Here is a 13,755-nt window from a genome sequence, read left to right on the forward strand (position 1 = left end):
TTGGTAGGAAATAACCTCGTTATCTCTGTTGGAACCCTGGGCTCTTGGGGTCTAGACTTGGCAAAGGACAGATATGTAGACATGGGTTTCTGGGTGGCAACTGCACGGTGTGTAGAAGCTGGGCTAGAAGCTGGGATAGGACTGGCATGGACCTTGCGGATGTTTTCTTTTGTAAGCCAGAAGATGTAATTTCATGTTATTCTGTGTTTGTTTCCCTTTTATTTATTCATGTGCCCATAGGAACACCTTAGTTATACATTCCAAATGAAGGGCAGGAAATTAAGCAAAAGGCCCTAGGTTCCCCCGATAGTCCAAAGCATTAAATGGGTAGTGCCAATGTGATATGGAGTCTGGGGAGAGTGGAGGCAGCAGAAATTAGTGAGACGTCCCCAAGGAGAAAGTGAGTCTCAGCAAAGAAGATGTGGCCACTTCTCTTCATGTGGGGAGTCTCCTTCCACTTGCTACTCTGGGGCAGCTTGACTTTCTTGTTTTAAGGATGCCAAGGACATCTTTTACAAGGGATAAAAGGGAGGATCCAGGAAAGAAGAGAAAAAGGGAGAGAGATAGAGGGGAAGAGAAGGAGAAGAACAGAGTGTTAGAAATACCTTCAAGGCTCATGGGAGCCAGATCTTGCTGGGTGTTAAACAACCTGTCTCTTTAATAAGAAACAGCCAGATAAGAAATCTTGGCAATTAGAAGCTAAGAACAACCTTGCACAAAGGACTATTAACAAACAGGCTGCCTAAAATATTCTGCATTCACAGGTTTGCAAGTCAAAAGACTGGACTGCCTGGCTCATTCTGAATAGCAGGGCTGAGCAAATGTGCTCTCTGAAGAAAGAGAGAGAGAGAGAGAGAGAGAGATTTGGAAAACAGGATCAGAGCTGCTTGCCAAACCCAAAGCTAAACAATCTTCTGGCAGCTGAAGCTTAAAGAGTTCTGGGCCCAAGTCCCTGGGAGATGGTTCTATGAAAGGAATCTTGGAATCTACTGTGGAAATGTGTCTGCCCTTTCTGTGATTCAATGTCTCTTAGGTTCCTAGAATGGTCCAATTCTTCTTGACCACCCTCTTAACTATATCCACAAGACAACCCCGAGTGGGGAATGTCCCAGCCCAAGGCCACCCACTGAGATAGTAATAGAGGAAGAGCCAGATTCCAGCATCTGGCTTCAAGGCTTCAAGGCTTTTTTTGTTCTACTAGGAAAAAACAATTTCTCCCTTGATTAAAAGGTGGGTATAGAGAGGTGGAAACTTTCCTTTATTATGAGTCTACCATTATCTTACGGCTGGCTGCATTGACAACACAGCAAGATTTCAGGGCAGGTATTGTTATTTCTTTCTTTACGGACGGACCAAACTACTGAAGCTAGTGATATACAGTAAATGACTTGCCCAGACCTCAGAAGGGTGGCAGAGCCAGGATCTGAATCCAAGTCTCCTGATTCTAAATTCTGAGACTGCCAAGGTGAAAGGAACTCTATGTCTTGGAGGAAATAAGTGTCCTCCAAGTGTACTGGTCAGGATTCTTCAGAAAAACTGAACCAACAGGATGTACATACGGAAAGAAAGAGATTTATTATAAGGAATTGGTTCATATGATTATGGAGGCTGAGAAGTCTCAAGATCTGCAGTTGGCAAGCTGGAGGCCCAGGAGAGCTAATATGTAGTTCTAGTCCAAGTACAAAGGCCTGAGAAATAGAAGAGCCCATGGTGTAAGCTCCAGTCTAAAAGCCAGTAGACTCGAGACCCGAGAAGAGCTGAGGTTTCAGTTCAAGTCCCAAAGCAGAATAATATTGTCACCACTCAAGACTGGCTGCTGTTACTGCAGAAGGATCAGCATTTTGTTGGCTCATTAGCCCAAAATGCGTCGCATGCCCAATCTGAAGCCAATCACAGGCCAGGGGTTGTTCTAAGCCTACTCCTCTGCAGTAGGCTCAGAACAATCAGAACCTACCTTTGAAACACATGACCACACAGAGGAGGGTGGGTACCTCAACAAAATTGGGGTTCCAATAGGAAAGTGAAAGTCATGAAGTGAGGGATTCCCTAGTTTTCCTACTGTGAATTCAATATAAGCCGGTTGATTGACTAAAGGACACTATTTGCACTTTGTGCTGTTATTGGTTATCAAGCTAAGCTCTGAACATATAGAAAATGTGTCTCATGCAGCAGAGGTCACATGATACTAGATCTAGCAGTTGGCTACTCAGGTGGCATGTCTCGTGTAGAGATGGGCAGCTGTGATCTCTCATGATTTTTTTTAAAGGTGAAATTCACATAACATACAATTAACCATTTTCAAGTGTATAACTGAGTGGCACTTAGTGCATCCACAATGTTGTACAACCACCTTTCTCCAGTTTCAAAATTTTTCTATCACCCCAGAAGAACACCCTATGTCCATTAAGCAGTCATTCCCCATTTCCTTCTCCCCCAATTCCCTGGAAACCACTAATCTGTTTTCTGTCCCTAGGATTTGCCTTTTCTGAATATTTTATATAAACGGAATCATATAATATATGGCTCTTTGTGTTTGGTTACTTTCAGTTAATGTTTTTGAGGTTCATCCAGGTTCTAGTGTGTATCAGTACTTCATGCCCATTTTATGATTCAATAATATTTCCTTGTATGGTTATACCACAACTAGTTTATTCATTCATCCATTGATAGACATTTGAGTTGTTTCTACCTTTTGGTTATTGTGAATGGTGCTGCTATGAAGACTTGTGAACAAGTACTTGTTTGAGTACCTGTTTTAATTCTTTAGTGCATATACCTAGGAATAAAATTGCTGGCTCATATGGTAATTCTATGTTTAACTGTTTTTTTTTTTTTGAGACAGAGTCTCGCTCTGTCACCCAAGCTGGAGTGCATTGGCATGATCTCGGCTCACTGCAACCTCTGCCTCCCAGGTTCAAGCAATTCTCCTGCCTCAGCCTCCCGAGTAGCTGGGATTACAGGCACCTGCCACCACACCTGGATAATTTTTGTATTTTTAATAGAGATGGAGTTTCACCATGCTGGCCAGGCTGGTCTCAAACTCCTGACCTCACGTGATCTGCCTGCCTTGGCCTCCCAAAGTGGTGGGTTTACAGGTCTGAGCCACTTCACCTGGCCTTGTTTAACTTTTTGAGGACCCACCAAAGTGTTTTCCACGGTGGCTGTACCATTTTACATTCCCACAAGCCACGTACAAGCGTTCCTGTTTCTCCACGTCCTTGCCAACACTTGTTATTTTCCTTTGTTATTATTATAGCCATCCTAGTGGGTGTGGAGTTGTATCTTTCATTGTGGCTTTGAATTGCATTTCCTTAATGATCTATTATGTTGAACATCTTTTCATGTGCTTATTGGGAATTTGTATAGCTTCTTTAGAGAAATGTCTATTGAAATCCTTTGTCTAGTTTTGAATTGGTTTGACTTTTTGTTGTTGAATTATAAGAGTTCTTTATATATGTTCTGGATACTAAATCTTTATCAGATATATGACTCACAAATATTTTCTCATTCTGTAGGTTGTCTGTTCACTTACACAATGGTGCCCTTTGATGTACAAAAGTTAATTTTGATGAAGTGCACTTTATATATTTTTCTTTTTGAGATGGAGTCTCGCTCTGTCACCCAGGCTGGAGTGCAGTGGCGTGATGTTGGCTCACTGCAACCTCTGCCTCCCAGGTTCAAGCGATTCTCCGGCCTCAGCCTCCTGAGTAGCTGGGATTACAGGAGTGCGCCACCACGCCTGGCTAGTTTTTGTATTTTTACTAGAGATGGAGTTTCACTATGTTGGCCAGGCTGATCTCGAACTCCTGACCTTGTGATCCGCCTGCCAAGCCACTGCGCCTGGCCTATAGTTTTCTTTTGTTGCTCATGCTTTCTTGTGCCAAATCTAAGAATTGTTTGCCAAATCTGAGCTCATGAAGATATGCCCATATGTGTTTGCCTAATAGTTTCAGCTCTTTTTTTTTTTTTTTTTAATTGAAACAGAGTCTTGCTCTGTCACCCAGGCTGGAGTGCAGTGGTGCAATTTCAGCTCACTGCAGCCTCGACCTCTTGGGCTCAGCCACCTGAGTAGCTAGGACTACAGGTGTGTGCCACTATGCCCGGTAATGTTTCTGGATTTTTTTGTAAAGATGGGGTCTCACTATGTTGCCCAGGCTGGCCTCAAACTGCTGGCCTCAAGTGATCCTCCCGCCTTGGCCTTCTAAAATGTTGGGATTATAGGTGTGAGCCACCAAGCAATATAGATCTTATATTTGGGCCGTTGAACCATTTTGAGTTAATATTTGCATCTGCAGTGAAGTAGGAGGCCAAGTTTATGTTTTGCATGTGGTTATCCAGTTTTCCTGGTACCATTTGTTGAAGAGATTCCTATGATTTGTTTTGATAGTTTAGAGACTCATTGGTCTTGGTCTGATTTTCTGTGCTGCTCACATTTTAGCTGTGTGATCTCAGATAAAGCCCTTTACCTCTTTGAGTCGCAGTTGCCTCATCTGCAAGATGGAGATAACAATATATCTGGCAGGGTTGTTGTGAGGATTATGGGGGGCTAGCTGGACACAGAAGGGTTGTCTTCCCTCTTTTCCATTAGCCACAGATAGTATCTCCTCTTAGCTTATGCAAAGCCCAAAAACAAACTTAAGGGAACATTATCATGGTCATTTTTTGTATTCTGTTTATGTCTCACTCTTTCCTGGAGTTAGGGAGGCAAATTAGATGCATTGATCTAAAAGGTCACCTGCCCCCCGCCCCCCGCCATGTTGGAGGAATTATTAATAATGGAGATAATTAATTGCATCCTGATAAAGATAAGCCCTTACGGTTGGTCTAAGAAACCCTGCTTCTCTAATACTCCCTGCCCCCAAAGCCCCCAAATTCTCCATCTTTCAGGACACACAAATGGCCCATTGGCCCACACAGGGCAACGAGCTCTTGCTTTCTTTCCTCTTTTCTCTCTCCTACTCTTTTCTTCTTTTCTTTGGGCTAAGTAACGTTTGAGTGTTTCTCTTGGACTTTTGTAAGGTACTTTGCTAAGACTTAGCTCAAGTGTTTCTCATAATAAGCTTTGGAGCTCTATAGGGCAATTCCCCTCCCTTCAACCACACACAATCTGACTGCTCAAGACTCCATGGCTCTGGAAAAGGGAAGTGTCCTACCCAAGCTCACAGTGCTAGCAAGTTGGGGGATAAGACTGAGGACCTCTTGACTCCAAGCCTAGTGCTCTCTACACTTCAAAAAGAGGCCAGATCCTCTCCCTGCCCCAGGGTCCTCTCCTGCCTACTCATAGGCTTAGCAGCCACAGTCCCTATGCCATGGAGTTTAGGGCTGAAAGGGGGTTTGTTCACAGACCGTCTAGGGTAGTGGCTCCCAACTCTGCCTATGCGTTGGAATCACCTGGAAAACTTTAAAAATACCGATGTCTGGGTCCCACCCCCAGAGACTCTGATGTCATTGGTCTGGGCTGTGGCCTGGGCTTCTAGGGATTTCAAAGCTCCACAGGTAATTCCAATACGCAGCTAGGGTTGTGGACTTTTGATCCAGCGTTTCCCAAACATTGCTGATGATACGGATCCACTGAGATACTTGTTAAACATACCTGCTTCTGGGTTCCATTTCAGAAGCTCCAGGGACAGGCCTGGGATGCTGTGCATTTCACAGCACCCTCAGAGATGTTTGAGAATCAAAGGGCTTTCCTGACCCGCATCTTCTGTCAGTTTCACAATAGCCCTGGGAGGGAACAGGGAACGGCGTACCAGCTCCACTTGACAACTGAGGCTCTGGAAGCTTAGCAATTTGTTCACAGATGCCCAGTGAATACTGTAGCCAGAGTCAGAACTTGACTGCAACACGTCACAAGAGGGGCATCTCCACGCACCCTGAATCCTTATGGAGTTCAGCCTGGGGCGCTTCAGGACAAAGTGTGATTTTTTTTCCCTAACTCTTGCCTTGCTTCAGTCTCTAGTCCAGCCAAATTTCTCCCAGAGAAACACTGGTCTTCAAGGAAATCCTGGTTCTCTAATACCCTCACCAAATTCCCCCTTCTTCAGGACATACGAATGGCCTATTTGTCCACACAGCAGTGAACTCTTTCTTTCCTCTTTTCTCTTCCTCCCTCCTTCTTTCCTTTCTTTCTTCTCCTTCCCTCCTTCCTTTTTTCTTCCCACCCCTCCAGGCCATCTAAGTAGACTGGAAATAGAGAAGTAGAGGTTTGGGGTGAGGGAGGCCCGATCTGGTGAAAATGATGCTGTTTTAGGAAGCCTGAATTCTAGGCCTCGGACAGACATGGCCCCAGCTCCTGTTCTGACACTGACTGTGTGAGCCTCAGTTTCCTTTCATCTGTAACATGAAAACATTGGAACACGTCTGTGGTTTCTATACCTAAAAAAATAATAATAAAAATCCTACGTTCAACTAAAATCTAACAGAAAAAAATATCCGAAACAAAAGGCAGACCAGCTCTGGTGAAAGGGTGGGATGTCAGCTCTACCAGCCTGCCCCTCAACAGCTGCCCCTGAAGTATATCCTTCTAACCCTGGAGCTCCACATATTCATTTACTCAAAATTTACTCAAAAATTTTTGAAAGACTTCTGTGGCTAGCCTTCAAGTTGATGCTTGGCAGTTCTCTGTGGCAGAGGATATTAAAGGGATGTGTTATAGCTTCAGTCACTGGGACTTGTACCTCTGGCTCTGTGTCTCTGATGTCCCTCTATGAGGCCACACCCCAGTACCCACCCAGCACCTTTAGCCTGGCCCCCTTCTCTTCCTTCATCCTTGTCCCTGATTCCCAACCCACCTCCACACCCAATCTCTTGCTTATCTGCCCAATACTGTCTTTTCCAAGGCAGGAAGGAAAAAGCTAGATTGTGGGAGGGGGCAAACCCCTATCTCAACCCTCTTCTCCTATGTTTTGGCTCAGGTCATGGTGGGGAGGGTTTCAGTTGCTAAAAAGGGGGAGGGGACAGTGTCACCCAGGACTGAGGCTTAATCTACACTTGTTTGTTGAAGCTTTGAGTATCTGCCTGTTGCCCAATAAACTTGCCAGCATGGAATCCAGGGCAAACTGCTCTGTGAGGGGCCCCTAGCCATACCTCCTCCACCCATAGCATGCACCACACACACACACAAACACACACGGCTTGTTCAGAGGCTCATGGCTTGGAGTAAGAGGAGTGGGAGAAGGAGGAGGAGGAAGAGGAAGAAGAGGAAAAGGAAGTTACCCAGCTGCTGTGAACTCTACTCTTAAGTCCAGTCAGAAAGAAGCCCGTCCTTGGCCCTTCTGAGGTGGAGTCCGAAAATGGGTGGGTTTAACAAGTATCCCGGGGGATTGGCATTATTGGTGATGTTTGGGAAACACTGGATCAGAGGCCCTTGACCTTGGCTGCACATTAGAATCTCCTGGGGAGCTTTGAAATCCCCAGATGTCGAGGCCGCAGCCCAGATCCCTCAGACATCAGAGTCTCAGGGTGTGGGACCCAGGCATCAGTACTTATAAAGTTTTCCAACTGATTCCAATCGATAGGCAGAGTTGAGAGTCACTACCGTAGATGGCCTGTGAACAAACCTCCTTTCAGCCCTAAATTTCCATGGCATAAAGACTATGACTGCTAAGGCGGCAGGTAGGCAGGGAGAGGACAACGGGGGGTGAAAAGAGCCCACTTCTCAGGGAAGGTGGCATGGAAGTAGAGAAAGCATGGAAGTGTTTGGCCACTTGCCAAGAGGATGGAGAAGAAGTCCCACATCCAGCTGGAAAGCCAAGAGCTACAGGAGCCAATGACCCGGATAAGGTCCCTATGGGAACTAAAGGCTGGTGTAGAAGCCTCACGGTCCTTGGCTCTGGGCTCCTTCCCCTGGAGCTCTCACCCCTTCATGGAAGTCGCACTCTGAGAGTAATTCCCATTCCACTTCTCAAGCAGACAGGGATACGGCAGAGGGAGGAGGCCTGCTGAGGTTAACCTCTTCCTAAACACCACATGTACTAATTCCACTACCAAAAGCATCCATAGCTTCCCTTCACCTTCAAAACAAAGCCTGTACTTCTCAGGCTAGAATGACAGGCCCTTTGCCATCTGGTTTCTGCCCATCTTTCCAGCCTCTTCTCTCACCATCTCTCCCTCCCCACTGTTGGCAGAGCTCACAGTGTATTCTGCCTGGGATGCCCTCCTACCCCAGGTACTGTCTGGAAATCACCTACTCTTCTTTTGAGACCTGGACAAATATCACCTCCTGTGGGCAGCTTTCTCTGATGCCTACCTCCCTTACTTCAGGCAGAGCTGATTAGGCACTTCTTCCTGGCTGCTTCCCCAATCCCACCTTCAGCACTCTATGCATCAGTGCCTTGTCAAGCCATATGGGACCCCCCAAGACAAAAGGAAAAGTCAGTAATACCCATCCTGCCTTTATGTACAATTTTGATATATTGTTTATAATGGATTTTCTACATTTATTCTGATGTTTTAATATTGCATTAAAATATTCTTTACCTTAATTACTGAGGTTTTTGGTGCCCCCTTAAATTTTTGCCCAAGGAAAAAGCCTCACCCTAGTCTAGGCCCTGTAATATTCTGTCTCCTTTGGCACCATGGCTGCCTCCTTCACTTACTTCATTCACATTTCAGCTCAAACATCACTGCAACCCAGAAACAGACTCACAGGTCAGCTAACTACAGCAAAGGCTGCTGCTGTGATTTAGTAGAGAAAAGGGCGATCTTTTCAGTAAGTGATAGGAGCAATTGGCTGCCTGCATGGGAAAAACAATGACCCTTATCTCCTGCCTTGCATCACATACAAACATTAATTTCAGTTGGATCATAGACCTAAATATGAAAGGTAAAGCACCTTCTAAGAGATGAAAAGCCAGGAGGATGCATTCATGACCTTGAGGTGGGCAAAGATTTTTTAAACAGGATATAAAAAGCACTAACCATAAAGAAAAAGATTGATAAATTAGACTCCACTAAACTTAAGAACTTCTCTTTATCAAAATGAATTAAGAGAATAAAAAGGTAACTGCATTCAGAGAAAAAATATTTGAGATATAGATACCCAAAAAAGAGGACTACCTGCCTGCCTGGGTTGCAGAAGTGATGGCTGCCGACTGAGCTTGCTGCTTTCTTGCTACTACTTGGGCTTCCTGGCTACCTACCAAATGGTGAGGGCGGCCCGGCTGTGTATGGTCAGTCAGATAGCCCCTGTCTCCCACCACCAATCTCTGTCCCCTAGCAGCATGGAGCAGACGGCGGCAGCAGCAGAAGCAGGCAAGGAGGGAAATGGTGGGAGGGCTGCAGGCCTGTGTGGTGGACTGTAGCATGGGGTATACAAAACTAGAACATGCCAGAAATATAGAACCACAGTTGATCATCCTTTCCTGTATTGCTACTAAGGAGTCACCAAAAGTGGGTGATCAATCTCAAAGGAGGGTGATGAAAGATATTGATGACCAAGACTTCTTCATTGGTGATGAAGCAGTAGAAAAAACCTACATATGCAACAAAGTGGCCAATGCACCATGGTATAGTTGAAGTTGGACCTGACAAAAAGGTTTATGGAGCAAGTCATCCTAAATATTTAACGGCAGAAACTGAAGACCGTTATTTTATTTTGTCTGAACCTCGACTTAATACTCCAGAAAACAGGGAATATACTGCTGAAGTAATGTTTGAGTCCTTCAGTGTTCCAGGCTTGTGCATTGCTGTGCAGGCTGTTCTTGCCTTAGCTGCATCTTGGACCTCCAGACAAGTAGGAGGATGGACGTTTGCAGGTACAGTAATAGACAGTGGAGATGGTGTCACTCATGTCATTGCTATGGCTGAAGGGTACTTGATTGGCAACTGTATTAAACACATTCCAATCCCAGGACGAGATATAGCATATTTTATTCCGCAACTGCTGAGAGACCGAGAAGTAGGAGTCCCTTGAAAACAATCCCTGGAAACTGCTAAGACGATAAAGGAGCACTATAGTTATGTCTGCCCAGTCCATTTAGTAAAAGAATTTAACAAGTATGACGCAGATGGGTCAAAATGGATTAAACAGTATACCAGAATCAATGCTATCTCAAAGAAAGAATTTTCCATTGGTGTTGTTTCTGAGAGATTTTTGGGATTTGAAATCTTTTTTTCATCCAGAGTTTGCCAATCCAGACTTCACATAACCTATCTCAGAAATTGTAGATGAAGTAATTCAGAATTGTCCTATTGATGTCAGATGGCCTCTCTATAAGAATATGGTCCTCTCTGTAGGTTCAACCACGTTCAGTGACTTTGGATATCACTTGCAAAGAGATTTGAAAAGAACTGTATGTAGATGCCTGGCTGAAATTAAGTAAGGAATTGAGTGGCAGTAGATTGAAGCAAAAATCTATTGATGTACAAGTCATTACACACCATATGCAGCCATATGCAGTTTGGTTTGGAGGATCAATGCTAGCTTCCACGCCAGAGTTCTACCAAGTATGCCATACTAAAAATGATTATGAAGAAATTGGACCTAGCATTTGCTGTCACAATCCGGTGTTTGGAGTCATGTCATAAAAATGACTTCATAGTTATAGGGGTTAAGGAGGTGGAGAAGAGAATCTTTTTCATTATGTTTTGTCTGGATGGCTGGTTTTGAGGTTTTAAACCTGACTTGAAATAGTAAGACCAAACATAATTATACAGGAATATTTTAATAAGTGTATCAACATGCAAATGTAGAAGAGAAAGAAAGTGATTGTATTTTTTTTAGATTGAATATTTGAATCGTATGTGTAACAAAAGAAGTGGGTTTTAGTTCCTTCTGTGCCCTGGTATTTTGTATGTTAATGAATTATCCAAGATTCGATGGATTTATCAGTGTGTAGATAGCTCTATAATTATTTAATTGTACACTTCTAAGTGTGCAATGCAAGAGCTTGTTTATATTTCATACTTTTTATACTTTGAGGATTAAAAAGTCAAAGAAAAATTGTGTTTGAGAGAAAAATCATGAACAAGTAAAGGATAAATTTAAAAAATAGCCCCATGAGACTTGGCATACACACTAATGGGATTCCAGTTATTATGGAGTGCTTCCATGCCCCTCCACTCCTTCCCCCCAAAAGGTTTTCTTTGCAAGTGCTTTTGAAACTAAGAGCTGATATCTTGGATTAACTGATGCCTGCTGCTGCTTTCTGATTACTCATATTCTGTTTCTTGCTTTTAAAAAAAAGTAAAGACAAGAGTGTTGGACCAGTATTGCAGTTCCGTAGTGTCATTTCTTATAAAACAACAACAACAACAACAACAATAATTTGATTACCAAAATTGGCATATTTAAAGCCTAACAACATTCTAATAAAGGCACAAATTTCTTTTTAATGCTTGTTTCAAGCTCTGTAATCTCTTTATAAGTTAACTAATAAATCTATTTTCTTCAAACCTCTGCAATAGTTCTTTAAAATCACAGCAGTTAGTTAGCAAGCTGACTTTTTTATGTGCTCTACACAAATACTTGTGAACTTTTAATATGTTGAGTACTTTCATTTTGATAACTGGATCTCCATTTGATATTTTCATTTGTATAACTCATTTACAGTCTGAGGATTTTTAGTGCCAGTCCCTGAAGATATAATTAAGTTTCTTTTCTTTTTTTTTTTTTTTTTAGACTGAGTCTTGCTCTATCGCCTAGGCTGGAGTGCAGCGGTACAATCTCAGCTCACTGCAACCTCTGCCTCCTGGGTTTAAGCAGCTCTCCTGCCTCAGCCTCTCAGGTAGCTGAGGTTACAGGAATCCGCCACCTATGCCTGGCTAATTTTTGTATTTTTAGTAGAGATGAGGTTTCTCCATATTGGCCGGGCTGGTCTTGAACTGCTGACCTCAAGTGATCCACCTGTCTTGGCCTCCCAAAGTGCTGGGATTACAGGTGTGAGCCACTACACCCGGCCTGAAAGTTGATTTTCTTTGCATTTTAAAATATCTGGATCATGAAGAAAGAGTGATAAAAATAAATTAAAACTGAAAAAGGAACTCATATCCAGTATATATAAAGAACTCCTACAAATCAATGTTTACAGCAGCTTTATTCATAATAGCCAAAAATGGTAATGACCTTCATATCCATCAAAAGGAGAATGAATAAACAAACATGGAATATCCATGCAGAAATACACAGCAATAATAATGAACAGACATGCACAACCACATATTTGAATCTCACTGACTTTATGCTTAGTGAAAAAAAAGCCAGATAACGGCAAAACTAATTGAGGGTGAGAGCAATAAGTATAGTGGTGACCTCTCGGGTAGAGACTGGGAAAGAGGAAATTTCCTGGTGCTGAAAATGTTCTAAATTGTAATTTGGCTGGTGCTTATATGCTGTCTATAAATGTAACAAGTAATTGAGCTGTACTCTTCATATTAGTGTACTTTATTGTATGTAAATAATAGCTCAAAAATAAAATGGATAGACTAGGCACGGTGGCTTACACCTGTAATCACAGCACTTTGGGAGGCTGAGGCAGGAGGATTGCTTGTGCCCCAGGGGTTCAAGACCAGCCCAAGCAACATAGCAAGACCTTGGCTCTACAAAAATAAAAATAAAACAAAATAGCTGGGAGTAGTAGTGCATGCCTGTAGTCCCTGCTACTCAGAAGGCTGAGGCAGGAGTATCATCTGAGTCCAAGAGGTCCAGGCTACAATAAGCCGTGATCACCCCACTTCACTCCAGCCAGGGAGACAGAGCAAGATCTGTCTGGGAAAAAAAAAAAAAAAAAAAAAAAAAAGCAGCTCTTCATGAGGCTGTCTCTGACCATTCTGTTAAAAATAGCAGCCCAATCTAAACATTATGTTGTACACCATAAATATATAAAAATGTATAGAGACAAAGTCTTGCTCTGTTGCCCAGGTTGGAGTGCAGTGGCGTGATCATGGCTCACTGCAGCCTTGACCTCCCAGTCTCAATCCATTCTCTTGCCTCAGCCTCCTGAGTAGCTGGGACTACAAGCACACACCACCATGGCCAGCAAATTTTTGCATTTTTTGTAGAAAAGGGATCTCACTATGTTGCAGAGGCTGGATTCAAGTGATCCTCTTGCCTCAGCCTTTGAAAATACTGAGATTTCAGGCATCAGCTACCAGGCCCAGCCCAATTTTAAAAATAAATAAATGCAATTCATAAATGCAAAATAAATAGATGCAAATTAAGTAAAAATAAATAAATGCAAAATAAATAAATAAACCCTCACCACTCTCAGCACACTACCCTGTTTTGTTTTTCTTCAAAGCATTTATTGCGACTTAAAAAAAAGTTTTTTAGAGATGGGGGGAGCTCACTTTGTTCCCCAGATTGGTCTCGACCTCCTTGACTCAAACAATCTTCCTGCCTCAGCCTCCTGAGTAGCTGGGATTATAGGCAGGAGCTACTGTGCCTGACTGCTTCTTGCAACCTAATGTACTGTTTATTTATTTATTGGTTTATCTTCTGTCTCCCTGCACTAGACTCTAAGCCCACCAGGGCAGGAACTCTGCCTAGCACATGATAAGAGCTTGCTCTTTCTTGGTTGAGGAGCCCCCACCATGCTATATTGCATTCTGGGAGTGTGACATTAAAAGGTACAGCAGCAAGCACACGAGCTCTGGAACCATACCGCCTGGGTTCTGGTTCCACTTCCATTGCCTAGCAGCTGATGGGCCTCTGGCAAGTTTCTTCACCTTGCTGTGTCTCAGTCTCCCCATCTTCAGTATGAACAAAATCTCAGTTCCTACCTTACTGCAGCCCAGATCAAGGAGCTGCACACTGCC

General features: G+C 43.4%; 1 pseudogene; it reads left to right on the forward strand.

Annotated features, from left to right (window-relative positions):
- The first annotated feature begins 9,264 nt into the window (after window positions 1-9,264).
- LOC116811323 (actin-related protein 3-like) lies at window positions 9,265-10,527 on the forward strand (annotated as a pseudogene).
- The last annotated feature ends 3,228 nt before the right edge of the window (window positions 10,528-13,755 follow it).

Source organism: Hylobates moloch, unplaced genomic scaffold (genome assembly GCF_009828535.3).
Source record: "Hylobates moloch isolate HMO894 unplaced genomic scaffold, HMol_V3 SCAFFOLD_7, whole genome shotgun sequence".
Classification (NCBI taxonomy): domain Eukaryota; kingdom Metazoa; phylum Chordata; class Mammalia; order Primates; family Hylobatidae; genus Hylobates; species Hylobates moloch.